The following is a 27,351-nucleotide window of genomic DNA, read 5'->3' as shown; positions in this document are numbered from 1 at the left end:
GAGAAGAACGCAATCAAAGAAGTCTTCGACAGGTCTCCAGGATTTTTCAGCATCAACATCTAAGCGGAAAAGCTGACAGGAGGAGGAAGGCCTGTCAAAGACCTTTCCGACAAACCAGTTCATTATGAAAGCCTTGTTCAAGAAAAAAATGCCCAGGACAGTCATTCAGGCTGTTTGACAGGATATGACTTCCTGCTTGTCTGTAGACCTCAAGGATGCTTACTTCTAGATCCCAGTCCATCCAAGGTCGAGGAAGCATTTGAGATTTTCCTTCCAAGGAAGGATCTTGCAGTTCAATATGTTGTGCTTCAGTTTGTCCACAGCACCGCAAGTCTTCAGCCCTCCCTTCACTCCAGTTTCCTCTCGGGCTAACACCATGGGGATCAATGGTTTCTGGTACAGCACTCTACCATGGGAAGAAAAATGCTACAAATGAAACAATGCTACTACTATTGATTGTTCTCTTCGTCTTGTCTATGTTTCTAAATTCTATTCCTTGAATTAGTAATGAAAAAACAGAAAGAGGGAAGGAAAAGCGGCACCCGTTAAACTGACAAGCGATGGCATAGAGCTCTCACACACCACAAGGTTTCTGGTACAGCACTCTCTCTCTCCCATGGGGAGAAAAAGGCTACAAAAGAAACTATGCTGTTCCTATCGATTGGTCTCTTGAGTCTGTGGAATGGATGAAAGCCTTCAGTTTCAGAAAGTTGATATGGTAAATCATGTCCTCCTGTGTCCATAGACTGGAAAAGCACTGGATCTGGAGATATGCTCCACATCCTTGCAAAGTCGCATTTGAAAAAATGAGAAACTCTGGAGGAGGGGTCAGCAATGGGGACCCACTGAACAGGTTCTCTCCTTGAAGTCGCCTTTAGTGATCCGTTCTGATGGTGGGCTGTGTCCTAACTGGATGGCGAGTTCATCCTTTGCCACCATTGGGACTTCAGTGCCTATTGGGTGAAATGCAAGGGCTTCCTCCAGAGAGAAACCAACAGTTACAGAATAATGAGGTGCCCCAGAAGTCTTTGCCACTGTAACGCTACGAGTGACTTCATCGTGAAGAAGGCTGCTGCAACTTTTCTGAATCGGAGCAGCCTGTCTCTAGACGGAAACACTCATGCTTAGACCGTATCGATACTCGTGCTCAAGTGCTGCAGACGACTTTGAGGACCAAGGACCAACTTCTTGAGATTTATCCTTATTCCAAGATGTTGACAAAACTTGAGAAGGTCTTTGTGGTGTAGAGTCTGAGCTGGAGACTATGCCAGTAACAGCTAGTCAAGAAGGTAACACAAAAATCTGATGCCCATGGTGTGTGCCCAGGATGATACCAGGGTAAAGACTTTTGTGAACATTTGTGGAGCTGAAAATTGGCCGAAATAAAGGATTCTATATTTGAATCTTCTTTTCCTTAAACAAAGCAGAGATACTTTCTTGATATTGGATGAAATGGGATTTGAAAGTACAAGTCTTTGAGGTCTATGGACAACAGAAAGTAATTTTGTCTGATTGCTTGTAAGACTGTGCTGGAAGTCTCCATTTTGTATAGTTTTTGAAGAACAAAACCCTTCAGATGAGAAGTTGATGACTAGTCTCGAACCTCTGTCAACTTTTTGATCATGAACAAGTTGCAGTAGAAGCCTGGAGACTTTTCATAGACTTCCTATGGCATTCTTTCCCAGCATAGTGTGAACCTTGTCTTGTAAGAGAAGGTCTTTGACTGACCCCCTCAAGTACAATAACTAGATCTTCGGAATCTGATTGAGAGGAGGGTGACAGTTGGTGAACGGAATGGAATGCCCGGAGCAAAAGACCTCTACCATCCAGAGATCTGCCCCGTAGAGTTGCCACCTTGTCCGGTGACTTGACAGGGGTTCCCCTCAAGTGGTATCATGAGGGTGAGGGGAATGCCTTCCCCAACATGTAAGTAACGTGAACCTCGCCGATCACGACTACAGTACTCCAGTTGAATTGTCCATGGCGACAAAAGGAATGAGACGAGTTGCCCTGTCTTCTGTAATTAGGACAGCCTGGGCTAACTTGGCTTAGTTGATGCCATAAGAGCTTTGTAATTTAAAACTGTTCATTGAAGGAAGGTGGCTTGGCTCACTTTCTCCCACATCTCAACTACTGCTGCGCCTTCTTTAGGAGGAGGGGAAAGATCGGGCATTACGTCAAAGGTGTGTTACACCAAGTCAATGCATCCCGAGACGCCATCTGATAACCAACTTGTTTATCACTGCATCCCGACGCTTGAAGATGCAATTGCTCCACAGGAGGGAACACTGGTGGACCAAAAATTCAAGAGCCTCGGCCAGTTTAAGGGCGAATTCTTCGTACAGTTTCCTTTTCTTTGGATCGGTGAGGTTTTCTGAAACCGCAAAGTAGAAGTCTGTGCCTGACAAATGGTCCAACCATGAACATACTTGCAAGGCCAACATAGCAGTAGTTTCCAAGTTCAAACTCTGAATTCTCTATTCAAGGAGAAATCTTCAGAATCATTTAGAGCTAAATGTCATGATGAGTTTCTGTAATGTCATAAGGTAGCTATGAAGGTTCTTATCCCATTTGGTACACCACATCTTTACAATGTCTCTCCATTCTAAACCATGAGGTTTAGATAAAAACATAGGGGAAGGAAGGCCGCCACCCCTCAAAGACGACCGGCATTGGGTATAGCACTCACTCGCCCCTATGGTTCAAGTACAGCACTGTCTTTCCATGGGATGTAAAAGAGTAGGACTAAAACAATGTCAATTCTATTAATTGGTCTCCTGAACTTTATGACATTTTTCTTTTTTAATCCTTTAAGTAGTAATAAAAACTTCACTCTTTAAAAATGATTCTCCCTCCGGCTGTCAGCAACCCAGAACAAGGATGTACAGTACAATCTGGTAAGAGGAGAAACTGTGCATCTTGCCCTAGCATCCCGTGACCCAAAGAATAACATATAATGGGTCACGTCCCTCCGTGTTGAGTATCGTCATGATATCAGGGTCTATGATTGATTGATTGATTGATTTTAAGGTTTCTAGCATCCTTATCAGGATCTATGAATGACCCTGCGAAGGATATTGTATGGCTTTAACATTTGCACTGAAAGACATGTTCCTTCTTGGAAATAATGTGAGGACTACACTTCTACCTACAGTAAAAAACTACTCGTCAGTAGTTAGTAGTAGGTTGGCCAGGGCACCAGCCACCCGTTAAGATAGTACTGCTAGGGAGGTATTGGGTCCTTTGACTGGCCAGACAGTATTACATTAGATCCCTATCTCTGGTTACATCTAATTTTTCATTTGCCTAAACATATGCACAGAATAGTTTGGCCTATTCTTTACACTTCTCCTTTGTCCTCATACATCTGACAAGACTGAGATTACCGAACAATTCTTCTTCGCTCAAGGGGTTAACTACTGCACTGTAATTGTTCAGTGGGTACTTTCCTCTTAAGGGTGAGGGGAGAAGAAACTCTTTGGCTATGGTAAGCAGCTCTTCCAGGAGGACACTCCAAAATCAAACTATTGTTTTCTAGTCTTGAGTAGTGCCATAGCCTCTGTACCATGGTTTTTCACTGTCTTGGGTTAGAGTTCTCTTGCTTGAGGGTACACTCAGGCACACTATTCTATCTTATTTCTCTTATTCTTTTTTCTTTTTTAAGCTTTTATAGTTTATATGTAAAAGATCTAATTTAATGTTTCTGTTCCAGTTCAAGGTGCTGTGCATTGGCCTGTGAACAGCACCTCAGGTTCTCAGAAGAATTTTCTCCCTAGTGTCAACCTGGGCCCACAGGATTGGCATCTGTCTCCTAAGATACCTGGACGACTTGCTGATCCAAGCAGACTCAGTGGCTACCCTTCTTCAACACCGAGATAGACTCGAAGTTTTTTTACGACCTAGGGATTGTGGTAAACCTCAAGAAGTTGTCCCTGCTGCCATCACAAAGACTAGTCTACCTTGGAATGATCATCGACACCAACCTGCAGAAAGTCTTCCCTTCAGATGATAGGATCCAGAGGCAGAAGTAGTTCGCAAGTCCCTTCCTACAGCGAGACACACTCCCAGCTCAGCGGTGGTTACGTCTCATAGATCACCTATCATCCCTGGAACATCTAGTGCTCAATGGCCGTCTATGAATTCGTTCACTTCAGTGATGGCTGAGGTCCAGGGGGTTTCAACACGAGGGCTCTCCAGATTCGTTGGTCCCCATGGTGTCAGAGCAGAGGACGCACCTAGAATGGTGGGTGACAGATGAGAATCTCTACCGAGAGTCCACCTTTTTGTACTCCCATCGGAATTTATGATTAGATGTATCAAAAGAAGGGTTGGGACCCCATATGTTTTATCACACAACCTCCGGGCTCTGGTCCAAGTCTGAAAGATCTTGGTATATATTCGCAGCACCTTTGCATTGGAGATGCTAAGATGGGCAGAAGACAACTCGGTGTCCCTATCGTCTCGCTTCATTCCAGGCAAAAGGAATGTGCTTGCAGACAACCTGAGCAGAGCAACTCAGATAGTGGGCTTTGAGTGGTCTGTGAATCATCTAGTAGCGAACAAAGTCCTGATTTTGTGGGGTTCCCCGATAGTGGACCTGTTAGCGACATCCCTGAACAACAGATTCTCTCTCTACTATTCCTCTGTCTCGAATCCGCAGGCTCATGGCAAGATGCATTCCAACAATGGTGTGACAACATCGACGTTTACGTCTTACCCCCATTTTGCCTGATGAGGAGGAGGCTCAATAAGGCAAGATCATCCTCCAATCTAGCAGTGACCTTCTTAGCTCCGCCATGGCATCATGTAGAAGAGTTTTTGGACCTTTTTCAGCTACTGACAGAAGTCCTGAGAGTATTCCCTCCATGGCACGACCTGCTCAAATGACCATACGTGAACATTTACCACAAAGATGTAGAGTTTATACTTTTTCACGCCTGAAGGTTATCCAACATCTCGTGCAGAGAGGATTTTCACAATATGTTGCGATGATGATGTCCGGATACCTTCGGGAATCTTCAGCTATAGTCTACCAGGCCAAGTGGAATATCCTCTGTGGTTGGTGTCGTAGAAGGGATATTTCTCCCCTTTATGCCTCCATTTCAGCAATAGTGCATTTCCTCATTTACCTTCAAGAGGAAAAGCTCCTCTCAGTCTCACCGGTGAAAGGCTATCGCTCAGCCTTGAGCCTGGCCTTTAGACTGAAAGGAACAAATATCTCCTCTTTGTTGGAATTCTCCCTCCTCATACGGAGTTTCTAGCTTGTCTCTTGAGTCAGAAGTTGACCTCCTTCATGGAACGTGGTTCGTGTTCTTTGATCTCTGAAGTGGAGCCCCTTACAAACCATTACGCCAGGCATCAGATCTTCACCTGACTCAAAAGACTGTATCCTTCTCGCTTTGGCCTCGGCCAAGAGAGTAAGTGAATTCCATGGTCATTCCCAAGACATCTCCCGTTTAAGGGGATGGGTTTATCGCCAAGACTTAAAATTCGGGAGTAGCGGATCCTAGATTCAGGTCGTTCTAGATTTAAAGTCTCCATAATATAATAGATGACCCGGATCAACTGCTACTTTGTCCAGTGAGGGCCTTGAGAAACTACCTCAGAAGAACTGCAGGAGCTCGCCCCTTAGTGGAAGCACTTTTTGCCAGCATGGAGAAAGTTGAGGGATCACCAAGAACACTTTTTCAGCATGAGTTCGTAAAGTCATAGACTGGGCCTTGAATCCTGATCCTTTTCCTTGGACAAAAAGACCTAGAGCTTATGTTAGGAGCACTGCCACGTCCCTAGCGTTGAAGAACTCTTCTGTGACGCAGGTCCTGCAAGCGTGTGTGTGGAATCATCAAATGACCTTCACCGCCCACTTCCTGCAAGATGTGACCCACAGGAACATGGAGACAATCTCCATTGGACCTGTGGTTGCTGCTCAACAAGTGGTTTAAGCACCTCTAGCTCCTTGATGGACAAGTAGTGTATAGTGGAGGGCAGAGGTTACCTGGGATTAAGTTTGGGATGAATGATAAGAATGACTGGCTCTTCCTTTCTTTCATCTTCCCCTCTCGGGGCACAGCACTTACGGTACTCTGCACGCTGGCCTCCTCTGTCTGCAGGTAATAACCATTTCCCTTGCGTAACCTGGTTTAGAGATATATACTTGTTGCGTCCCCATGCTCCCTGGTTAGAGAGGATTGGCTATGTCTATGGTTGGTTCAAAGATTTATCTCTAAGAATTCTTACCTAGACTAGTCACACTGCTGATATCACACAATCACACAGATTGCTCAGGCTGCTAAAGCGTGCTATGGCACAGATTTTAGCGAAGGGTCAGGGTATTCCTCCTTATGCGTGCGTAGCACGGGTGGGAACCCCAGATCAAAAGCCAGACAGTTGGTTAGGACTCCCACCCACCTAAAGGGTGAGTCTTCCCTAATAAAGAGCAGAAGGTTTGTATTTTGGTGATGGAGCAAATGACAAATTTAAAGTAATTTGTATCGCAATGCAAACCTTTAGCTCTCTCTAAAAATTGGTCCGCCACCACCTATCCCTCTGTGAGTCCTCCCTGCAAGCAAAAATGACGAGACACCACTGGTGTGTGCGTGTGCGGGAGCTTGGTAGCCAGTACTACCTGCTACCTCCCCTCGCTAATTAGTGGCGAGGTAGTTACATCTCAATTGAAAGTCTTATAGCTAGTCTTCCAGCTTTGCCTTAAGTATATTCCCTAATAAAGAGCTCTTGGTTTGTGTGACTAGGAAAAATACAAATTACCTTAAATTTGTTATAATTGTGGGCGAGGCCAGTTACGGCAGTTGAAGAATTATTGAGGGTCTGGAAGCAGCTTGGTATGGCTGCCTCACCCTCACTCGTACTGTATAGGTTTGTATGATGTTCCTCAACACATTGGATGTCAGGTACTGGCCTCCAGTATCTCTTGCTTGTTTGATTGGTTTCTCTATAGTGTTGAAGAATGAGTGTGAAACAAGTGAGTGTTGTGTGTACGTGTCCTGGTACCGAAAGACATCCTTATGTAACCTTCATGAGTCGCCTTAATGTAGATCCTCAGCTTTTGTCTTACGTGTAGAATAGGTGCTCATTGGAGTCCCCTTGTGTTGCGTGTAAGGAGTGGTCACCTTCCCAGTGGGAGAAGTTCCGTGGTCTACGGAAGAAAAAGGCTAAACGTGATCGCTCGCCATCAGTTGCTTCGGCTTTGAAGTAGAATAAGAGGTTTAGATGTCTTTGAAGCCCAGATCTTCCCCTGCCCAGTCCTTCGTTATCAAGTCTTACCCAAAACATACTAACGGAAGATGGTGACAGTGTTTCTATCCCACAAGTCTGACGATTCTACTTTTGTCTTTGATCATTTGACCACCGTTTAACAGATGAGATATATCATCCTCATTCGTCATTACCACCTACAAGCATTCTTGGTTTGTATGAGTAGCTCTTGATTCCCTACAAAGATCCTTGGCGCGATTTTTCAGAATATGTCCCAGAAATCTCTCCTGCACACTGTGTGCACTCAGCTTGAATTTACACCAAAGCAGACACCTCGCCATCTTGCCGCTGTGCACCAACCATCTCGGCACTCGCTTGAACTTCTTCCATCTCCGTTGTTGTGAACCTACTCCCCTCGGGTCTCTGGGAAGTCAGGCATGCCTCATACCCCTCAAGGACCATTTGGTCTCTCTTCCCCAGATAGAGAGATAGCATCAGCTTTTTCTCTTAAGAGGTTGTCATGTCAGGCACATAAAGAGCACTTTTTGTGTCCCATTCGGAGCTCCAACTGAAACTCGGCCCGGTCTTGACAGAGCGTTGACAGCCCTATAATCCATCCCTGCAGTTGCTGTCTCTCAAATCTGCTGAGACGTGTCCGCTATTCTACAATCCATCGAAATGTGCTACACGTCCTAATGTTTGTGTTCTAGGGTTTGTTTATCAGATGAACGCGACACTTCCAATGTATGTCCTCAGCTGTCAGCTCTAAGCCTGGTGGATCATTGTCTTCTCCACAAAGGACTCTGTCTTCCCCTGCAGCTATTAGGTTAGAAGGCGATACTCGTCTTTCTGCATATTCTTGACAATATTCAAATATTCGTAAACATGATGCTTCAGTTATGGGAGGTTCCCCCTTGCCTCAATCTTCGTATAGAAAAAGAGTTTCTCCTCCTGCCCAGCAGTCACAGCATCGGCTGTTTGCTGCTATCCATTGTTCAAGACCTTGGTCACCTCAGGAGCTTCTCCAAGTTTATCAACATCTCCCTGATACCCGCATCTCCACTGTAGAAAAAGGCAGAACACTTTCAAGGAAAGGATAAGTTGACCAAAATTTGAGATTTGTTGTACTTCAGTTGAGGGGGATGATAGTCTTTTTTTCTCCTCTTGAGTTGACAGTTTACCCCTACTTCTCTGGAACGTGTAGCCAGGATAAGACGTTCACGTTCCTCTTCTATCTCTAACCTACACACCAGAGGTGGGTCTGGAATGAGGAATGTTCTGGAGAAGTGAAAGACCTCCCAACTGGTCCATAAGCAGCAGCTTTCTCATACCCAACTTCTCCAGTTAGACCTGGGGTCTCTTTACAATGTGAATCTTCCCCCATCACCATTGACGAGATTCCAGAGTTCCCTCTCGAGGTAGAACCTTCCGAACAAGCAGAAGCTGTTCCCTTAGTGGTTTTTACTTCTGGTCCGGGGGAAAAGTCTTCTTTTATAAAGGTCATGAGCCTCATTCGACCAATCAATGGCCTTGGGGAGGCTCGTCTTGAACCTGTAGTTGGGAGATATACCCTTATAGATAGGTTTTCTTAGAGACTCAGAGTTCTAGGCAGAACCTGAATATTTCTTGGTGTCATCAGGCTCTTGACATCTTACGTCAAGTATTAAAACAGATTTCTGACTCTGATCGCTTGCTGAAGGCAGCGAGATCATTGAAACTGCTGCCATCTCCTCTTTTGCATCAACATAAGTTCAACATGACAAAGTGCACATCCTATCGATCAGGATGTTGCACCATTGACACAGGCGGTGTCTCAGAACTGTGTAGCTCGGCAATCAGCTGCTTTTTATGCTGCCGAGCTATCCATCTTAGAAATAGTCTCGATGGCATCTTTCCAGGCTTCTTTCTGGCTAGACTACTAGTTATGGGCAGCGTCCTATTTTGTATTTCCTGAGAATCTCCGATTCGACTATTTTCTCCGGAACTGTAGTTTTTTGTACCAGTGTGCTTTTCTCTGAGTCAGCTGTATTCTCCAGCGTAGAGATGCTGTCGTGAGTAAGTTTATGAGCCAGATGGCTAGTTGAGACTCGCTAGCCTGTTACTCAACACCCAACCTTGTTTTCACACTTGGAAAGTATCTGCAGCAGCTGAGAAGTGAGAGAAGGATAGCCAAGGTACTTTCTTCAGGATGGCAGCGTTGTCACCCTTTTCTGCTCCTCCTCTACCTGAGGCTCATGCTTCCCCACCAGAGCCCTCACTTCAGCATTGTCTGCTGGCTCATCACAAGTAACAAGAAAATTTCTCACAGTCCTTTTGCTGTAGGGGGACCACCCCTTCCAAAAGAGTCGAGGACGGCATGGTGCCCTTTAGAGATGGCAATTCCCCTAACGTACCACCTGTTGGGGGATACCTGCAAAGTCATTGGACAAGGGTGCATTTCCACTTGGCAGAACCATGGGCGGTAGAAGTCCTGCGATCACTGGATCTTGTCCCATCAGACTCTGATGAACCCGTCATAATATTTGAGGGGATCAGAGAAATATCTCCTCTTGCAGGGCGAGCTTTACAAGATGCTGGAGAAGAACGCAGTTAAATTAGTCTTGGACAGGTCTCCAGGATTCTTCAGCAACATCTTTTAAGTGGAAAAGCTAACAGAATGAAGAAGGCCTGTCATAGACCTTTCCGACTTGAAGCAGTTAAATCTCAAATCATTGTTCAAGAAAAAAATGCCCAGGACAGTCATACATGCTGTTTGACAGGATATGACTTCCTGCTTGTCTGTAGACCTCAAGGATGCTTACTTCTAGATCCCAGTCCAGCCAAGGTCAAGGAAGCATATGAGATTTTCCTTCCATGGAAGGATCTTAAAGTTCAAGATATTGTGCTTCAGTTTGTCCATGGCACCATAAGTTTTCAGCCCTCCCTTCACTCCAGTTTCCTCTCGGGCTAACACCATGGGGATCAATGGTTTCTGGTACAGCACTCTCTACCATGGGAAGAAAAATGCCTTAGGGTGAGTTTAGGATACGGCAGTCTAATGGGGGTCCAGAGGGAGCCTTAGGGTGAGTTTAGGATACGGCAGTCTAATGGGGGTCCAGAGGGAGCCTTAGGGTGAGTTTAGGATACGGCAGTCTAATGGGGGTCCAGAGGGAGCCTTAGGGTGAGTTTAGGATACGGCAGTCTAATGGGGGTCCAGAGGGAGCCTTAGGGTGAGTTTAGGCTACGGCAGTCTAATGGGGGTCCAGAGGGAGCCTTAGGGTGAGTTTAGGCTACGGCAGTCTAATGGGGGTCCAGAGGGAGCGTTAGGGTGAGTTTAGGCTACGGCAGTCTAATGGGGGTCCAGAGGGAGCGTTAGGGTGAGCTTAGGCTACGGCAGTCTAATGGGGGTCCAGAGGGAGCGTTAGGGTGAGCTTAGGCTACGGCAGTCTAATGGGGGTCCAGAGGGAGCGTTAGGGTGAGCTTAGGCTACGGCAGTCTAATGGGGGTCCAGAGGGAGCGTTAGGGTGAGCTTAGGCTACGGCAGTCTAATGGGGGTCCAGAGGGAGTCTTAGGGTGAGCTTAGGCTACGGCAGTCTAATGGGGGGTCCAGAGGGAGTCTTAGGGTAAGCTTAGGCTACGGCAGTCTAATGGGGGTCCAGAGGGAGTCTTAGGGTGAGCTTAGGATACGGCAGTCTAATGGGGGTCCAGAGGGAGTCTTAGGGTGAGTTTAGGATACGGCAGTCTAATGGGGGTCCAGAGGGAGTCTTAGGGTGAGTTTAGGATACGGCAGTCTAATGGGGGTCCAGAGGGAGTCTTAGGGTGAGTTTAGGATACGGCAGTCTAATGGGGGTCCAGAGGGAGTCTTAGGGTGAGTTTAGGATACGGCAGTCTAATGGGGGTCCAGAGGGAGTCTTAGGGTGAGTTTAGGATACGGCAGTCTAATGGGGGTCCAGAGGGAGTCTTAGGGTAAGTTTAGGATACGGCAGTCTAATGGGGGTCCAGAGGGAGCCTAAGGGTGAGTTTAGGATACGGCAGTCTAATGGGGTCCAGAGGGAGTCTTAGGGTGAGTTTAGGATACGGCAGTCTAATGGGGTCCAGAGGGAGTCTTAGGGTGAGTTTAGGATACGGCAGTCTAATGGGGGTCCAGAGGGAGTCTTAGGGTGAGTTTAGGATACGGCAGTCTAATGGGGGTCCAGAGGGAGTCTTAGGGTGAGTTTAGGATACGGCAGTCTAATGGGGGTCCAGAGGGAGTCTTAGGGTAAGCTTAGGCTACGGCAGTCTAATGGGGGTCCAGAGGGAGTGTTAGGGTAAGCTTAGGCTACGGCAGTCTAATGGGGGTCCAGAGGGAGTGTTAGGGTAAGCTTAGGATACGGCAGTCTAATGGGGGTCCAGAGGGAGTGTTAGGGTAAGCTTAGGATACGGCAGTCTAATGGGGGTCCAGAGGGAGTGTTAGGGTAAGCTTAGGCTACGGCAGTCTAATGGGGGTCCAGAGGGAGTCTTAGGGTAAGCTTAGGCTACGGCAGTCTAATGGGGGTCCAGAGGGAGTCTTAGGGTAAGCTTAGGCTACGGCAGTCTAATGGGGGTCCAGAGGGAGTGTTAGGGTAAGCTTAGGATACGGCAGTCTAATGGGGGTCCAGAGTAACCTAGGATACGGCAGTCTAATGGGGGTCCAGAGGGAGTGTTAGGGTAAGCTTAGGCTACGGCAGTCTAATGGGGGTCCAGAGGGAGTGTTAGGGTGAGCTTAGGCTACGGCAGTCTAATGGGGGTCCAGAGGGAGTGTTAGGGTGAGCTTAGGCTACGGCAGTCTAATGGGGGTCCAGAGGGAGTGTTAGGGTGAGCTTAGGCTACGGCAGTCTAATGGGGGTCCAGAGGGAGTGTTAGGGTGAGCTTAGGCTACGGCAGTCTAATGGGGGTCCAGAGGGAGTGTTAGGGTGAGCTTAGGCTACGGCAGTCTGATGGGGGGTCCAGAGGGAGTGTTAGGGTGAGCTTAGGCTACGGCAGTCTGATGGGGGGTCCAGAGGGAGTGTTAGGGTGAGCTTAGGCTACGGCAGTCTGATGGGGGGTCCAGAGGGAGTGTTAGGGTGAGCTTAGGCTACGGCAGTCTGATGGGGGGTCCAGAGGGAGTGTTAGGGTGAGCTTAGGCTACGGCAGTCTGATGGGGGGTCCAGAGGGAGTCTTAGGGTGAGCTTAGGCTACGGCAGTCTGATGGGGGGTCCAGAGGGAGTCTTAGGGTGAGCTTAGGCTACGGCAGTCTGATGGGGGGTCCAGAGGGAGTCTTAGGGTGAGCTTAGGCTACGGCAGTCTGATGGGGGGTCCAGAGGGAGTCTTAGGGTGAGCTTAGGCTACGGCAGTCTGATGGGGGGTCCAGAGGGAGTCTTAGGGTGAGCTTAGGCTACGGCAGTCTGATGGGGGGTCCAGAGGGAGTCTTAGGGTGAGCTTAGGCTACGGCAGTCTGATGGGGGGTCCAGAGGGAGTCTTAGGGTGAGCTTAGGCTACGGCAGTCTGATGGGGGGTCCAGAGGGAGTCTTAGGGTGAGCTTAGGCTACGGCAGTCTGATGGGGGGTCCAGAGGGAGTCTTAGGGTGAGCTTAGGCTACGGCAGTCTGATGGGGGGTCCAGAGGGAGTCTTAGGGTGAGCTTAGGCTACGGCAGTCTGATGGGGGGTCCAGAGGGAGTCTTAGGGTGAGCTTAGGCTACGGCAGTCTGATGGGGGGTCCAGAGGGAGTCTTAGGGTGAGCTTAGGCTACGGCAGTCTGATGGGGGGTCCAGAGGGAGTCTTAGGGTGAGCTTAGGCTACGGCAGTCTGATGGGGGGTCCAGAGGGAGTCTTAGGGTGAGCTTAGGCTACGGCAGTCTGATGGGGGGTCCAGAGGGAGTCTTAGGGTGAGCTTAGGCTACGGCAGTCTGATGGGGGGTCCAGAGGGAGTCTTAGGGTGAGCTTAGGCTACGGCAGTCTGATGGGGGGTCCAGAGGGAGTCTTAGGGTGAGCTTAGGCTACGGCAGTCTGATGGGGGGTCCAGAGGGAGTCTTAGGGTGAGCTTAGGCTACGGCAGTCTGATGGGGGGTCCAGAGGGAGTCTTAGGGTGAGCTTAGGCTACGGCAGTCTGATGGGGGGTCCAGAGGGAGTCTTAGGGTGAGCTTAGGCTACGGCAGTCTGATGGGGGGTCCAGAGGGAGTCTTAGGGTGAGCTTAGGCTACGGCAGTCTGATGGGGGGTCCAGAGGGAGTCTTAGGGTGAGCTTAGGCTACGGCAGTCTGATGGGGGGTCCAGAGGGAGTCTTAGGGTGAGCTTAGGCTACGGCAGTCTGATGGGGGGTCCAGAGGGAGTCTTAGGGTGAGCTTAGGCTACGGCAGTCTGATGGGGGGTCCAGAGGGAGTCTTAGGGTGAGCTTAGGCTACGGCAGTCTGATGGGGGGTCCAGAGGGAGTCTTAGGGTGAGCTTAGGCTACGGCAGTCTGATGGGGGGTCCAGAGGGAGTCTTAGGGTGAGCTTAGGCTACGGCAGTCTGATGGGGGGTCCAGAGGGAGTCTTAGGGTGAGCTTAGGCTACGGCAGTCTGATGGGGGGTCCAGAGGGAGTCTTAGGGTGAGCTTAGGCTACGGCAGTCTGATGGGGGGTCCAGAGGGAGTCTTAGGGTGAGCTTAGGCTACGGCAGTCTGATGGGGGGTCCAGAGGGAGTCTTAGGGTGAGCTTAGGCTACGGCAGTCTGATGGGGGGTCCAGAGGGAGTCTTAGGGTGAGCTTAGGCTACGGCAGTCTGATGGGGGGTCCAGAGGGAGTCTTAGGGTGAGCTTAGGCTACGGCAGTCTGATGGGGGGTCCAGAGGGAGTCTTAGGGTGAGCTTAGGCTACGGCAGTCTGATGGGGGGTCCAGAGGGAGTCTTAGGGTGAGCTTAGGCTACGGCAGTCTGATGGGGGGTCCAGAGGGAGTCTTAGGGTGAGCTTAGGCTACGGCAGTCTGATGGGGGGTCCAGAGGGAGTCTTAGGGTGAGCTTAGGCTACGGCAGTCTGATGGGGGGTCCAGAGGGAGTCTTAGGGTGAGCTTAGGCTACGGCAGTCTGATGGGGGGTCCAGAGGGAGTCTTAGGGTGAGCTTAGGCTACGGCAGTCTGATGGGGGGTCCAGAGGGAGTCTTAGGGTGAGCTTAGGCTACGGCAGTCTGATGGGGGGTCCAGAGGGAGTCTTAGGGTGAGCTTAGGCTACGGCAGTCTGATGGGGGGTCCAGAGGGAGTCTTAGGGTGAGCTTAGGCTACGGCAGTCTGATGGGGGGTCCAGAGGGAGTCTTAGGGTGAGCTTAGGCTACGGCAGTCTGATGGGGGGTCCAGAGGGAGTCTTAGGGTGAGCTTAGGCTACGGCAGTCTGATGGGGGGTCCAGAGGGAGTCTTAGGGTGAGCTTAGGCTACGGCAGTCTGATGGGGGGTCCAGAGGGAGTCTTAGGGTGAGCTTAGGCTACGGCAGTCTGATGGGGGGTCCAGAGGGAGTCTTAGGGTGAGCTTAGGCTACGGCAGTCTGATGGGGGGTCCAGAGGGAGTCTTAGGGTGAGCTTAGGCTACGGCAGTCTGATGGGGGGTCCAGAGGGAGTCTTAGGGTGAGCTTAGGCTACGGCAGTCTGATGGGGGGTCCAGAGGGAGTCTTAGGGTGAGCTTAGGCTACGGCAGTCTGATGGGGGGTCCAGAGGGAGTCTTAGGGTGAGCTTAGGCTACGGCAGTCTGATGGGGGGTCCAGAGGGAGTCTTAGGGTGAGCTTAGGCTACGGCAGTCTGATGGGGGGTCCAGAGGGAGTCTTAGGGTGAGCTTAGGCTACGGCAGTCTGATGGGGGGTCCAGAGGGAGTCTTAGGGTGAGCTTAGGCTACGGCAGTCTGATGGGGGGTCCAGAGGGAGTCTTAGGGTGAGCTTAGGCTACGGCAGTCTGATGGGGGGTCCAGAGGGAGTCTTAGGGTAAGCTTAGGCTACGGCAGTCTGATGGGGGGTCCAGAGGGAGTCTTAGGGTAAGCTTAGGCTACGGCAGTCTAATGGGGGGTCCAGAGGGAGTCTTAGGGTAAGCTTAGGCTACGGCAGTCTAATGGGGGTCCAGAGGGAGTCTTAGGGTAAGCTTAGGCTACGGCAGTCTAATGGGGGTCCAGAGGGAGTCTTAGGGTAAGCTTAGGCTACGGCAGTCTAATGGGGGTCCAGAGGGAGTCTTAGGGTAAGCTTAGGCTACGGCAGTCTAATGGGGGTCCAGAGGGAGTCTTAGGGTAAGCTTAGGCTACGGCAGTCTAATGGGGGTCCAGAGGGAGTCTTAGGGTAAGCTTAGGCTACGGCAGTCTAATGGGGGTCCAGAGGGAGTCTTAGGGTAAGCTTAGGCTACGGCAGTCTAATGGGGGTCCAGAGGGAGTCTTAGGGTAAGCTTAGGCTACGGCAGTCTAATGGGGGTCCAGAGGGAGTCTTAGGGTAAGCTTAGGCTACGGCAGTCTAATGGGGGTCCAGAGGGAGTCTTAGGGTAAGCTTAGGCTACGGCAGTCTAATGGGGGTCCAGAGGGAGTCTTAGGGTAAGCTTAGGCTACGGCAGTCTAATGGGGGTCCAGAGGGAGTCTTAGGGTAAGCTTAGGCTACGGCAGTCTAATGGGGGTCCAGAGGGAGTCTTAGGGTAAGCTTAGGCTACGGCAGTCTAATGGGGGTCCAGAGGGAGTCTTAGGGTAAGCTTAGGCTACGGCAGTCTAATGGGGGTCCAGAGGGAGTCTTAGGGTAAGCTTAGGCTACGGCAGTCTAATGGGGGTCCAGAGGGAGTCTTAGGGTAAGCTTAGGCTACGGCAGTCTAATGGGGGTCCAGAGGGAGTCTTAGGGTAAGCTTAGGCTACGGCAGTCTAATGGGGGTCCAGAGGGAGTCTTAGGGTAAGCTTAGGCTACGGCAGTCTAATGGGGGTCCAGAGGGAGTCTTAGGGTAAGCTTAGGCTACGGCAGTCTAATGGGGGTCCAGAGGGAGTCTTAGGGTAAGCTTAGGCTACGGCAGTCTAATGGGGGTCCAGAGGGAGTCTTAGGGTAAGCTTAGGCTACGGCAGTCTAATGGGGGTCCAGAGGGAGTCTTAGGGTAAGCTTAGGCTACGGCAGTCTAATGGGGGTCCAGAGGGAGTCTTAGGGTAAGCTTAGGCTACGGCAGTCTAATGGGGGTCCAGAGGGAGTCTTAGGGTAAGCTTAGGCTACGGCAGTCTAATGGGGGTCCAGAGGGAGTCCTTAGGGTAAGCTTAGGCTACGGCAGTCTAATGGGGGTCCAGAGGGAGCCTTAGGGTAAGCTTAGGCTACGGCAGTCTAATGGGGGTCCAGAGGGAGCCTTAGGGTAAGCTTAGGCTACGGCAGTCTAATGGGGGTCCAGAGGGAGCCTTAGGGTAAGCTTAGGCTACGGCAGTCTAATGGGGGTCCAGAGGGAGCCTTAGGGTAAGCTTAGGCTACGGCAGTCTAATGGGGGTCCAGAGGGAGCCTTAGGGTAAGCTTAGGCTACGGCAGTCTAATGGGGGTCCAGAGGGAGCCTTAGGGTAAGCTTAGGCTACGGCAGTCTAATGGGGGTCCAGAGGGAGCCTTAGGGTAAGCTTAGGCTACGGCAGTCTAATGGGGGTCCAGAGGGAGCCTTAGGGTAAGCTTAGGCTACGGCAGTCTAATGGGGGTCCAGAGGGAGCCTTAGGGTAAGCTTAGGCTACGGCAGTCTAATGGGGGTCCAGAGGGAGCCTTAGGGTAAGCTTAGGCTACGGCAGTCTAATGGGGGTCCAGAGGGAGCCTTAGGGTAAGCTTAGGCTACGGCAGTCTAATGGGGGTCCAGAGGGAGCCTTAGGGTAAGCTTAGGCTACGGCAGTCTAATGGGGGTCCAGAGGGAGCCTTAGGGTAAGCTTAGGCTACGGCAGTCTAATGGGGGTCCAGAGGGAGCCTTAGGGTAAGCTTAGGCTACGGCAGTCTAATGGGGGTCCAGAGGGAGCCTTAGGGTAAGCTTAGGCTACGGCAGTCTAATGGGGGTCCAGAGGGAGCCTTAGGGTAAGCTTAGGCTACGGCAGTCTAATGGGGGTCCAGAGGGAGCCTTAGGGTAAGCTTAGGCTACGGCAGTCTAATGGGGGTCCAGAGGGAGCCTTAGGGTAAGCTTAGGCTACGGCAGTCTAATGGGGGTCCAGAGGGAGCCTTAGGGTAAGCTTAGGCTACGGCAGTCTAATGGGGGTCCAGAGGGAGCCTTAGGGTAAGCTTAGGCTACGGCAGTCTAATGGGGGTCCAGAGGGAGCCTTAGGGTAAGCTTAGGCTACGGCAGTCTAATGGGGGTCCAGAGGGAGCCTTAGGGTAAGCTTAGGCTACGGCAGTCTAATGGGGGTCCAGAGGGAGCCTTAGGGTAAGCTTAGGCTACGGCAGTCTAATGGGGGTCCAGAGGGAGCCTTAGGGTAAGCTTAGGCTACGGCAGTCTAATGGGGGTCCAGAGGGAGCCTTAGGGTAAGCTTAGGCTACGGCAGTCTAATGGGGGTCCAGAGGGAGCCTTAGGGTAAGCTTAGGCTACGGCAGTCTAATGGGGGTCCAGAGGGAGCCTTAGGGTAAGCTTAGGCTACGGCAGTCTAATGGGGGTCCAGAGGGAGCCTTAGGGTAAGCTTAGGCTACGGCAGTCTAATGGGGGTCCAGAGGGAGCCTTAGGGTAAGCTTAGGCTACGGCAGTCTAATGGGGGTCCAGAGGGAGCCTTAGGGTAAGCTTAGGCTACGGCAGTCTAATGGGGGTCCAGAGGGAGCCTTAGGGTAAGCTTAGGCTACGGCAGTCTAATGGGGGTCCAGAGGGAGCCTTAGGGTAAGCTTAGGCTACGGCAGTCTAATGGGGGTCCAGAGGGAGCCTTAGGGTAAGCTTAGGCTACGGCAGTCTAATGGGGGTCCAGAGGGAGCCTTAGGGTAAGCTTAGGCTACGGCAGTCTAATGGGGGTCCAGAGGGAGCCTTAGGGTAAGCTTAGGCTACGGCAGTCTAATGGGGGTCCAGAGGGAGCCTTAGGGTAAGCTTAGGCTACGGCAGTCTAATGGGGGTCCAGAGGGAGCCTTAGGGTAAGCTTAGGCTACGGCAGTCTAATGGGGGTCCAGAGGGAGCCTTAGGGTAAGCTTAGGCTACGGCAGTCTAATGGGGGTCCAGAGGGAGCCTTAGGGTAAGCTTAGGCTACGGCAGTCTAATGGGGGTCCAGAGGGAGCCTTAGGGTAAGCTTAGGCTACGGCAGTCTAATGGGGGTCCAGAGGGAGCCTTAGGGTAAGCTTAGGCTACGGCAGTCTAATGGGGGTCCAGAGGGAGCCTTAGGGTAAGCTTAGGCTACGGCAGTCTAATGGGGGTCCAGAGGGAGCCTTAGGGTAAGCTTAGGCTACGGCAGTCTAATGGGGGTCCAGAGGGAGCCTTAGGGTAAGCTTAGGCTACGGCAGTCTAATGGGGGTCCAGAGGGAGCCTTAGGGTAAGCTTAGGCTACGGCAGTCTAATGGGGGTCCAGAGGGAGCCTTAGGGTAAGCTTAGGCTACGGCAGTCTAATGGGGGTCCAGAGGGAGCCTTAGGGTAAGCTTAGGCTACGGCAGTCTAATGGGGGTCCAGAGGGAGCCTTAGGGTAAGCTTAGGCTACGGCAGTCTAATGGGGGTCCAGAGGGAGCCTTAGGGTAAGCTTAGGCTACGGCAGTCTAATGGGGGTCCAGAGGGAGCCTTAGGGTAAGCTTAGGCTACGGCAGTCTAATGGGGGTCCAGAGGGAGCCTTAGGGTAAGCTTAGGCTACGGCAGTCTAATGGGGGTCCAGAGGGAGCCTTAGGGTAAGCTTAGGCTACGGCAGTCTAATGGGGGTCCAGAGGGAGCCTTAGGGTAAGCTTAGGCTACGGCAGTCTAATGGGGGTCCAGAGGGAGCCTTAGGGTAAGCTTAGGCTACGGCAGTCTAATGGGGGTCCAGAGGGAGCCTTAGGGTAAGCTTAGGCTACGGCAGTCTAATGGGGGTCCAGAGGGAGCCTTAGGGTAAGCTTAGGCTACGGCAGTCTAATGGGGGTCCAGAGGGAGCCTTAGGGTAAGCTTAGGCTACGGCAGTCTAATGGGGGTCCAGAGGGAGCCTAAGGGTAAGCTTAGGCTACGGCAGTCTAATGGGGGTCCAGAGGGAGCCTAGGGTAAGCTTAGGCTACGGCAGTCTAATGGGGGTCCAGAGGGAGCCTAGGGTAAGCTTAGGCTACGGCAGTCTAATGGGGGTCCAGAGGGAGCCTAAGGGTAAGCTTAGGCTACGGCAGTCTAATGGGGGTCCAGAGGGAGCCTTAGGGTAAGCTTAGGCTACGGCAGTCTAATGGGGGTCCAGAGGGAGCCTAAGGGTAAGCTTAGGCTACGGCAGTCTAATGGGGGTCCAGAGGGAGCCTTAGGGTAAGCTTAGGATACGGCAGTCTAATGGGGGTCCAGAGGGAGCCTAAGGGTAAGCTTAGGATACGGCAGTCTAATGGGGGTCCAGAGGGAGCCTTAGGGTAAGCTTAGGATACGGCAGTCTAATGGGGGTCCAGAGGGAGCCTAAGGGTAAGCTTAGGATACGGCAGTCTAATGGGGGTCCAGAGGGAGCCTTAGGGTAAGCTTAGGATACGGCAGTCTAATGGGGGTCCAGAGGGAGCCTTAGGGTAAGCTTAGGATACGGCAGTCTAATGGGGGTCCAGAGGGAGCCTAAGGGTAAGCTTAGGATACGGCAGTCTAATGGGGGTCCAGAGGGAGCCTTAGGGTAAGCTTAGGATACGGCAGTCTAATGGGGGTCCAGAGGGAGCCTAAGGGTAAGCTTAGGATACGGCAGTCTAATGGGGGTCCAGAGGGAGCCTAAGGGTAAGCTTAGGATACGGCAGTCTAATGGGGGTCCAGAGGGAGCCTTAGGGTAAGCTTAGGATACGGCAGTCTAATGGGGGTCCAGAGGGAGCCTTAGGGTAAGCTTAGGATACGGCAGTCTAATGGGGGTCCAGAGGGAGCCTAGGGTAAGCTTAGGATACGGCAGTCTAATGGGGGTCCAGAGGGAGCCTTAGGGTAAGCTTAGGATACGGCAGTCTAATGGGGGTCCAGAGGGAGCCTTAGGGTAAGCTTAGGATACGGCAGTCTAATGGGGGTCCAGAGGGAGCCTTAGGGTAAGCTTAGGATACGGCAGTCTAATGGGGGTCCAGAGGGAGCCTTAGGGTAAGCTTAGGATACGGCAGTCTAATGGGGGTCCAGAGGGAGCCTAAGGGTAAGCTTAGGATACGGCAGTCTAATGGGGGTCCAGAGGGAGCCTAAGGGTAAGCTTAGGATACGGCAGTCTAATGGGGGTCCAGAGGGAGCCTTAGGGTAAGCTTAGGATACGGCAGTCTAATGGGGGTCCAGAGGGAGCCTTAGGGTAAGCTTAGGATACGGCAGTCTAATGGGGGTCCAGAGGGAGCCTTAGGGTAAGCTTAGGATACGGCAGTCTAATGGGGGTCCAGAGGGAGCCTTAGGGTAAGCTTAGGATACGGCAGTCTAATGGGGGTCCAGAGGGAGCCTTAGGGTAAGCTTAGGATACGGCAGTCTAATGGGGGTCCAGAGGGAGCCTTAGGGTAAGCTTAGGATACGGCAGTCTAATGGGGGTCCAGAGGGAGCCTTAGGGTAAGCTTAGGATACGGCAGTCTAATGGGGGTCCAGAGGGAGCCTTAGGGTAAGCTTAGGATACGGCAGTCTAATGGGGGTCCAGAGGGAGCCTTAGGGTAAGCTTAGGATACGGCAGTCTAATGGGGGTCCAGAGGGAGCCTTAGGGTAAGCTTAGGATACGGCAGTCTAATGGGGGTCCAGAGGGAGCCTTAGGGTAAGCTTAGGATACGGCAGTCTAATGGGGGTCCAGAGGGAGCCTTAGGGTAAGCTTAGGATACGGCAGTCTAATGGGGGTCCAGAGGGAGCCTTAGGGTAAGCTTAGGATACGGCAGTCTAATGGGGGTCCAGAGGGAGCCTTAGGGTAAGCTTAGGATACGGCAGTCTAATGGGGGTCCAGAGGGAGCCTTAGGGTAAGCTTAGGATACGGCAGTCTAATGGGGGTCCAGAGGGAGCCTTAGGGTAAGCTTAGGATACGGCAGTCTAATGGGGGTCCAGAGGGAGCCTAAGGGTAAGCTTAGGATACGGCAGTCTAATGGGGGTCCAGAGGGAGCCTAAGGGTAAGCTTAGGATACGGCAGTCTAATGGGGGTCCAGAGGGAGCCTAAGGGTAAGCTTAGGATACGGCAGTCTAATGGGGGTCCAGAGGGAGCCTAAGGGTAAGCTTAGGATACGGCAGTCTAATGGGGGTCCAGAGGGAGCCTAAGGGTAAGCTTAGGATACGGCAGTCTAATGGGGGTCCAGAGGGAGCCTAAGGGTAAGCTTAGGATACGGCAGTCTAATGGGGGTCCAGAGGGAGCCTAAGGGTAAGCTTAGGATACGGCAGTCTAATGGGGGTCCAGAGGGAGCCTAAGGGTAAGCTTAGGATACGGCAGTCTAATGGGGGTCCAGAGGGAGCCTAAGGGTAAGCTTAGGATACGGCAGTCTAATGGGGGTCCAGAGGGAGCCTAAGGGTAAGCTTAGGATACGGCAGTCTAATGGGGGTCCAGAGGGAGCCTAAGGGTAAGCTTAGGATACGGCAGTCTAATGGGGGTCCAGAGGGAGCCTAAGGGTAAGCTTAGGATACGGCAGTCTAATGGGGGTCCAGAGGGAGCCTAAGGGTAAGCTTAGGATACGGCAGTCTAATGGGGGTCCAGAGGGAGCCTAAGGGTAAGCTTAGGATACGGCAGTCTAATGGGGGTCCAGAGGGAGCCTAAGGGTAAGCTTAGGATACGGCAGTCTAATGGGGGTCCAGAGGGAGCCTAAGGGTAAGCTTAGGATACGGCAGTCTAATGGGGGTCCAGAGGGAGCCTAAGGGTAAGCTTAGGATACGGCAGTCTAATGGGGGTCCAGAGGGAGCCTAAGGGTAAGCTTAGGATACGGCAGTCTAATGGGGGTCCAGAGGGAGCCTAAGGGTAAGCTTAGGATACGGCAGTCTAATGGGGGTCCAGAGGGAGCCTAAGGGTAAGCTTAGGATACGGCAGTCTAATGGGGGTCCAGAGGGAGCCTAAGGGTAAGCTTAGGATACGGCAGTCTAATGGGGGTCCAGAGGGAGCCTAAGGGTAAGCTTAGGATACGGCAGTCTAATGGGGGTCCAGAGGGAGCCTAAGGGTAAGCTTAGGATACGGCAGTCTAATGGGGGTCCAGAGGGAGCCTAAGGGTAAGCTTAGGCTACGGCAGTCTAATGGGGGTCCAGAGGGAGCCTAAGGGTAAGCTTAGGCTACGGCAGTCTAATGGGGGTCCAGAGGGAGCCTAAGGGTAAGCTTAGGCTACGGCAGTCTAATGGGGGTCCAGAGGGAGCCTAAGGGTAAGCTTAGGCTACGGCAGTCTAATGGGGGTCCAGAGGGAGCCTAAGGGTAAGCTTAGGCTACGGCAGTCTAATGGGGGTCCAGAGGGAGCCTAAGGGTAAGCTTAGGCTACGGCAGTCTAATGGGGGTCCAGAGGGAGCCTAAGGGTAAGCTTAGGCTACGGCAGTCTAATGGGGGTCCAGAGGGAGCCTAAGGGTAAGCTTAGGCTACGGCAGTCTAATGGGGGTCCAGAGGGAGCCTAAGGGTAAGCTTAGGCTACGGCAGTCTAATGGGGGTCCAGAGGGAGCCTAAGGGTAAGCTTAGGCTACGGCAGTCTAATGGGGGTCCAGAGGGAGCCTAAGGGTAAGCTTAGGCTACGGCAGTCTAATGGGGGTCCAGAGGGAGCCTAAGGGTAAGCTTAGGCTACGGCAGTCTAATGGGGGTCCAGAGGGAGCCTAAGGGTAAGCTTAGGCTACGGCAGTCTAATGGGGGTCCAGAGGGAGCCTAAGGGTAAGCTTAGGCTACGGCAGTCTAATGGGGGTCCAGAGGGAGCCTAAGGGTAAGCTTAGGCTACGGCAGTCTAATGGGGGTCCAGAGGGAGCCTAAGGGTAAGCTTAGGCTACGGCAGTCTAATGGGGGTCCAGAGGGAGCCTAAGGGTAAGCTTAGGCTACGGCAGTCTAATGGGGGTCCAGAGGGAGCCTAAGGGTAAGCTTAGGCTACGGCAGTCTAATGGGGGTCCAGAGGGAGCCTAAGGGTAAGCTTAGGCTACGGCAGTCTAATGGGGGTCCAGAGGGAGCCTAAGGGTAAGCTTAGGCTACGGCAGTCTAATGGGGGTCCAGAGGGAGCCTAAGGGTAAGCTTAGGCTACGGCAGTCTAATGGGGGTCCAGAGGGAGCCTAAGGGTAAGCTTAGGCTACGGCAGTCTAATGGGGGTCCAGAGGGAGCCTAAGGGTAAGCTTAGGCTACGGCAGTCTAATGGGGGTCCAGAGGGAGCCTAAGGGTAAGCTTAGGCTACGGCAGTCTAATGGGGGTCCAGAGGGAGCCTAAGGGTAAGCTTAGGCTACGGCAGTCTAATGGGGGTCCAGAGGGAGCCTAAGGGTAAGCTTAGGCTACGGCAGTCTAATGGGGGTCCAGAGGGAGCCTAAGGGTAAGCTTAGGCTACGGCAGTCTAATGGGGGTCCAGAGGGAGCCTAAGGGTAAGCTTAGGCTACGGCAGTCTAATGGGGGTCCAGAGGGAGCCTAAGGGTAAGCTTAGGCTACGGCAGTCTAATGGGGGTCCAGAGGGAGCCTAAGGGTAAGCTTAGGCTACGGCAGTCTAATGGGGGTCCAGAGGGAGCCTAAGGGTAAGCTTAGGCTACGGCAGTCTAATGGGGGTCCAGAGGGAGCCTAAGGGTAAGCTTAGGCTACGGCAGTCTAATGGGGGTCCAGAGGGAGCCTAAGGGTAAGCTTAGGCTACGGCAGTCTAATGGGGGTCCAGAGGGAGCCTAAGGGTAAGCTTAGGCTACGGCAGTCTAATGGGGGTCCAGAGGGAGCCTAAGGGTAAGCTTAGGCTACGGCAGTCTAATGGGGGTCCAGAGGGAGCCTAAGGGTAAGCTTAGGCTACGGCAGTCTAATGGGGGTCCAGAGGGAGCCTAAGGGTAAGCTTAGGCTACGGCAGTCTAATGGGGGTCCAGAGGGAGCCTAAGGGTAAGCTTAGGCTACGGCAGTCTAATGGGGGTCCAGAGGGAGCCTAAGGGTAAGCTTAGGCTACGGCAGTCTAATGGGGGTCCAGAGGGAGCCTAAGGGTAAGCTTAGGCTACGGCAGTCTAATGGGGGTCCAGAGGGAGCCTAAGGGTAAGCTTAGGCTACGGCAGTCTAATGGGGGTCCAGAGGGAGCCTAAGGGTAAGCTTAGGCTACGGCAGTCTAATGGGGGTCCAGAGGGAGCCTAAGGGTAAGCTTAGGCTACGGCAGTCTAATGGGGGTCCAGAGGGAGCCTAAGGGTAAGCTTAGGCTACGGCAGTCTAATGGGGGTCCAGAGGGAGCCTAAGGGTAAGCTTAGGCTACGGCAGTCTAATGGGGGTCCAGAGGGAGCCTAAGGGTAAGCTTAGGCTACGGCAGTCTAATGGGGGTCCAGAGGGAGCCTAAGGGTAAGCTTAGGCTACGGCAGTCTAATGGGGGTCCAGAGGGAGCCTAAGGGTAAGCTTAGGCTACGGCAGTCTAATGGGGGTCCAGAGGGAGCCTAAGGGTAAGCTTAGGCTACGGCAGTCTAATGGGGGTCCAGAGGGAGCCTAAGGGTAAGCTTAGGCTACGGCAGTCTAATGGGGGTCCAGAGGGAGCCTAAGGGTAAGCTTAGGCTACGGCAGTCTAATGGGGGTCCAGAGGGAGCCTAAGGGTAAGCTTAGGCTACGGCAGTCTAATGGGGGTCCAGAGGGAGCCTAAGGGTAAGCTTAGGCTACGGCAGTCTAATGGGGGTCCAGAGGGAGCCTAAGGGTAAGCTTAGGCTACGGCAGTCTAATGGGGGTCCAGAGGGAGCCTAAGGGTAAGCTTAGGCTACGGCAGTCTAATGGGGGTCCAGAGGGAGCCTAAGGGTAAGCTTAGGCTACGGCAGTCTAATGGGGGTCCAGAGGGAGCCTAAGGGTAAGCTTAGGCTACGGCAGTCTAATGGGGGTCCAGAGGGAGCCTAAGGGTAAGCTTAGGCTACGGCAGTCTAATGGGGGTCCAGAGGGAGCCTAAGGGTAAGCTTAGGCTACGGCAGTCTAATGGGGGTCCAGAGGGAGCCTAAGGGTAAGCTTAGGCTACGGCAGTCTAATGGGGGTCCAGAGGGAGCCTAAGGGTAAGCTTAGGCTACGGCAGTCTAATGGGGGTCCAGAGGGAGCCTAAGGGTAAGCTTAGGCTACGGCAGTCTAATGGGGGTCCAGAGGGAGCCTAAGGGTAAGCTTAGGCTACGGCAGTCTAATGGGGGTCCAGAGGGAGCCTAAGGGTAAGCTTAGGCTACGGCAGTCTAATGGGGGTCCAGAGGGAGCCTAAGGGTAAGCTTAGGCTACGGCAGTCTAATGGGGGTCCAGAGGGAGCCTTAGGGTAAGCTTAGGCTACGGCAGTCTAATGGGGGTCCAGAGGGAGCCTAAGGGTAAGCTTAGGCTACGGCAGTCTAATGGGGGTCCAGAGGGAGCCTTAGGGTAAGCTTAGGCTACGGCAGTCTAATGGGGGTCCAGAGGGAGCCTTAGGGTAAGCTTAGGCTACGGCAGTCTAATGGGGGTCCAGAGGGAGCCTTAGGGTAAGCTTAGGCTACGGCAGTCTAATGGGGGTCCAGAGGGAGCCTTAGGGTAAGCTTAGGCTACGGCAGTCTAATGGGGGTCCAGAGGGAGCCTTAGGGTAAGCTTAGGCTACGGCAGTCTAATGGGGGTCCAGAGGGAGCCTTAGGGTAAGCTTAGGCTACGGCAGTCTAATGGGGGTCCAGAGGGAGCCTTAGGGTAAGCTTAGGCTACGGCAGTCTAATGGGGGTCCAGAGGGAGCCTTAGGGTAAGCTTAGGCTACGGCAGTCTAATGGGGGTCCAGAGGGAGCCTTAGGGTAAGCTTAGGCTACGGCAGTCTAATGGGGGTCCAGAGGGAGCCTTAGGGTAAGCTTAGGCTACGGCAGTCTAATGGGGGTCCAGAGGGAGCCTTAGGGTAAGCTTAGGCTACGGCAGTCTAATGGGGGTCCAGAGGGAGCCTTAGGGTAAGCTTAGGCTACGGCAGTCTAATGGGGGTCCAGAGGGAGCCTTAGGGTAAGCTTAGGCTACGGCAGTCTAATGGGGGTCCAGAGGGAGCCTTAGGGTAAGCTTAGGCTACGGCAGTCTAATGGGGGTCCAGAGGGAGCCTTAGGGTAAGCTTAGGCTACGGCAGTCTAATGGGGGTCCAGAGGGAGCCTTAGGGTAAGCTTAGGCTACGGCAGTCTAATGGGGGTCCAGAGGGAGCCTTAGGGTAAGCTTAGGCTACGGCAGTCTAATGGGGGTCCAGAGGGAGCCTTAGGGTAAGCTTAGGCTACGGCAGTCTAATGGGGGTCCAGAGGGAGCCTTAGGGTAAGCTTAGGCTACGGCAGTCTAATGGGGGTCCAGAGGGAGCCTTAGGGTAAGCTTAGGCTACGGCAGTCTAATGGGGGTCCAGAGGGAGCCTTAGGGTAAGCTTAGGCTACGGCAGTCTAATGGGGGTCCAGAGGGAGCCTTAGGGTAAGCTTAGGCTACGGCAGTCTAATGGGGGTCCAGAGGGAGCCTTAGGGTAAGCTTAGGCTACGGCAGTCTAATGGGGGTCCAGAGGGAGCCTTAGGGTAAGCTTAGGCTACGGCAGTCTAATGGGGGTCCAGAGGGAGCCTTAGGGTAAGCTTAGGCTACGGCAGTCTAATGGGGGTCCAGAGGGAGCCTTAGGGTAAGCTTAGGCTACGGCAGTCTAATGGGGGTCCAGAGGGAGCCTTAGGGTAAGCTTAGGCTACGGCAGTCTAATGGGGGTCCAGAGGGAGCCTTAGGGTAAGCTTAGGCTACGGCAGTCTAATGGGGGTCCAGAGGGAGCCTTAGGGTAAGCTTAGGCTACGGCAGTCTAATGGGGGTCCAGAGGGAGCCTTAGGGTAAGCTTAGGCTACGGCAGTCTAATGGGGGTCCAGAGGGAGCCTTAGGGTAAGCTTAGGCTACGGCAGTCTAATGGGGGTCCAGAGGGAGCCTTAGGGTAAGCTTAGGCTACGGCAGTCTAATGGGGGTCCAGAGGGAGCCTTAGGGTAAGCTTAGGCTACGGCAGTCTAATGGGGGTCCAGAGGGAGCCTTAGGGTAAGCTTAGGCTACGGCAGTCTAATGGGGGTCCAGAGGGAGCCTTAGGGTAAGCTTAGGCTACGGCAGTCTAATGG

The 27,351-nt window shown here is 52.6% G+C and overlaps 1 pseudogene; it reads right to left on the bottom strand.

Moving 5' to 3' along the window:
* Positions 1-27,351, bottom strand: part of LOC137633883 (SCAN domain-containing protein 3-like) — a 142,643-nt pseudogene that overhangs the window by 12,874 nt on the left and 102,418 nt on the right.

This window comes from Palaemon carinicauda, chromosome 43, assembly GCF_036898095.1.
Source record: "Palaemon carinicauda isolate YSFRI2023 chromosome 43, ASM3689809v2, whole genome shotgun sequence".
Classification (NCBI taxonomy): Eukaryota; Metazoa; Arthropoda; class Malacostraca; order Decapoda; family Palaemonidae; genus Palaemon; species Palaemon carinicauda.
This window is presented reverse-complemented; position numbering and strand designations above follow the sequence as displayed.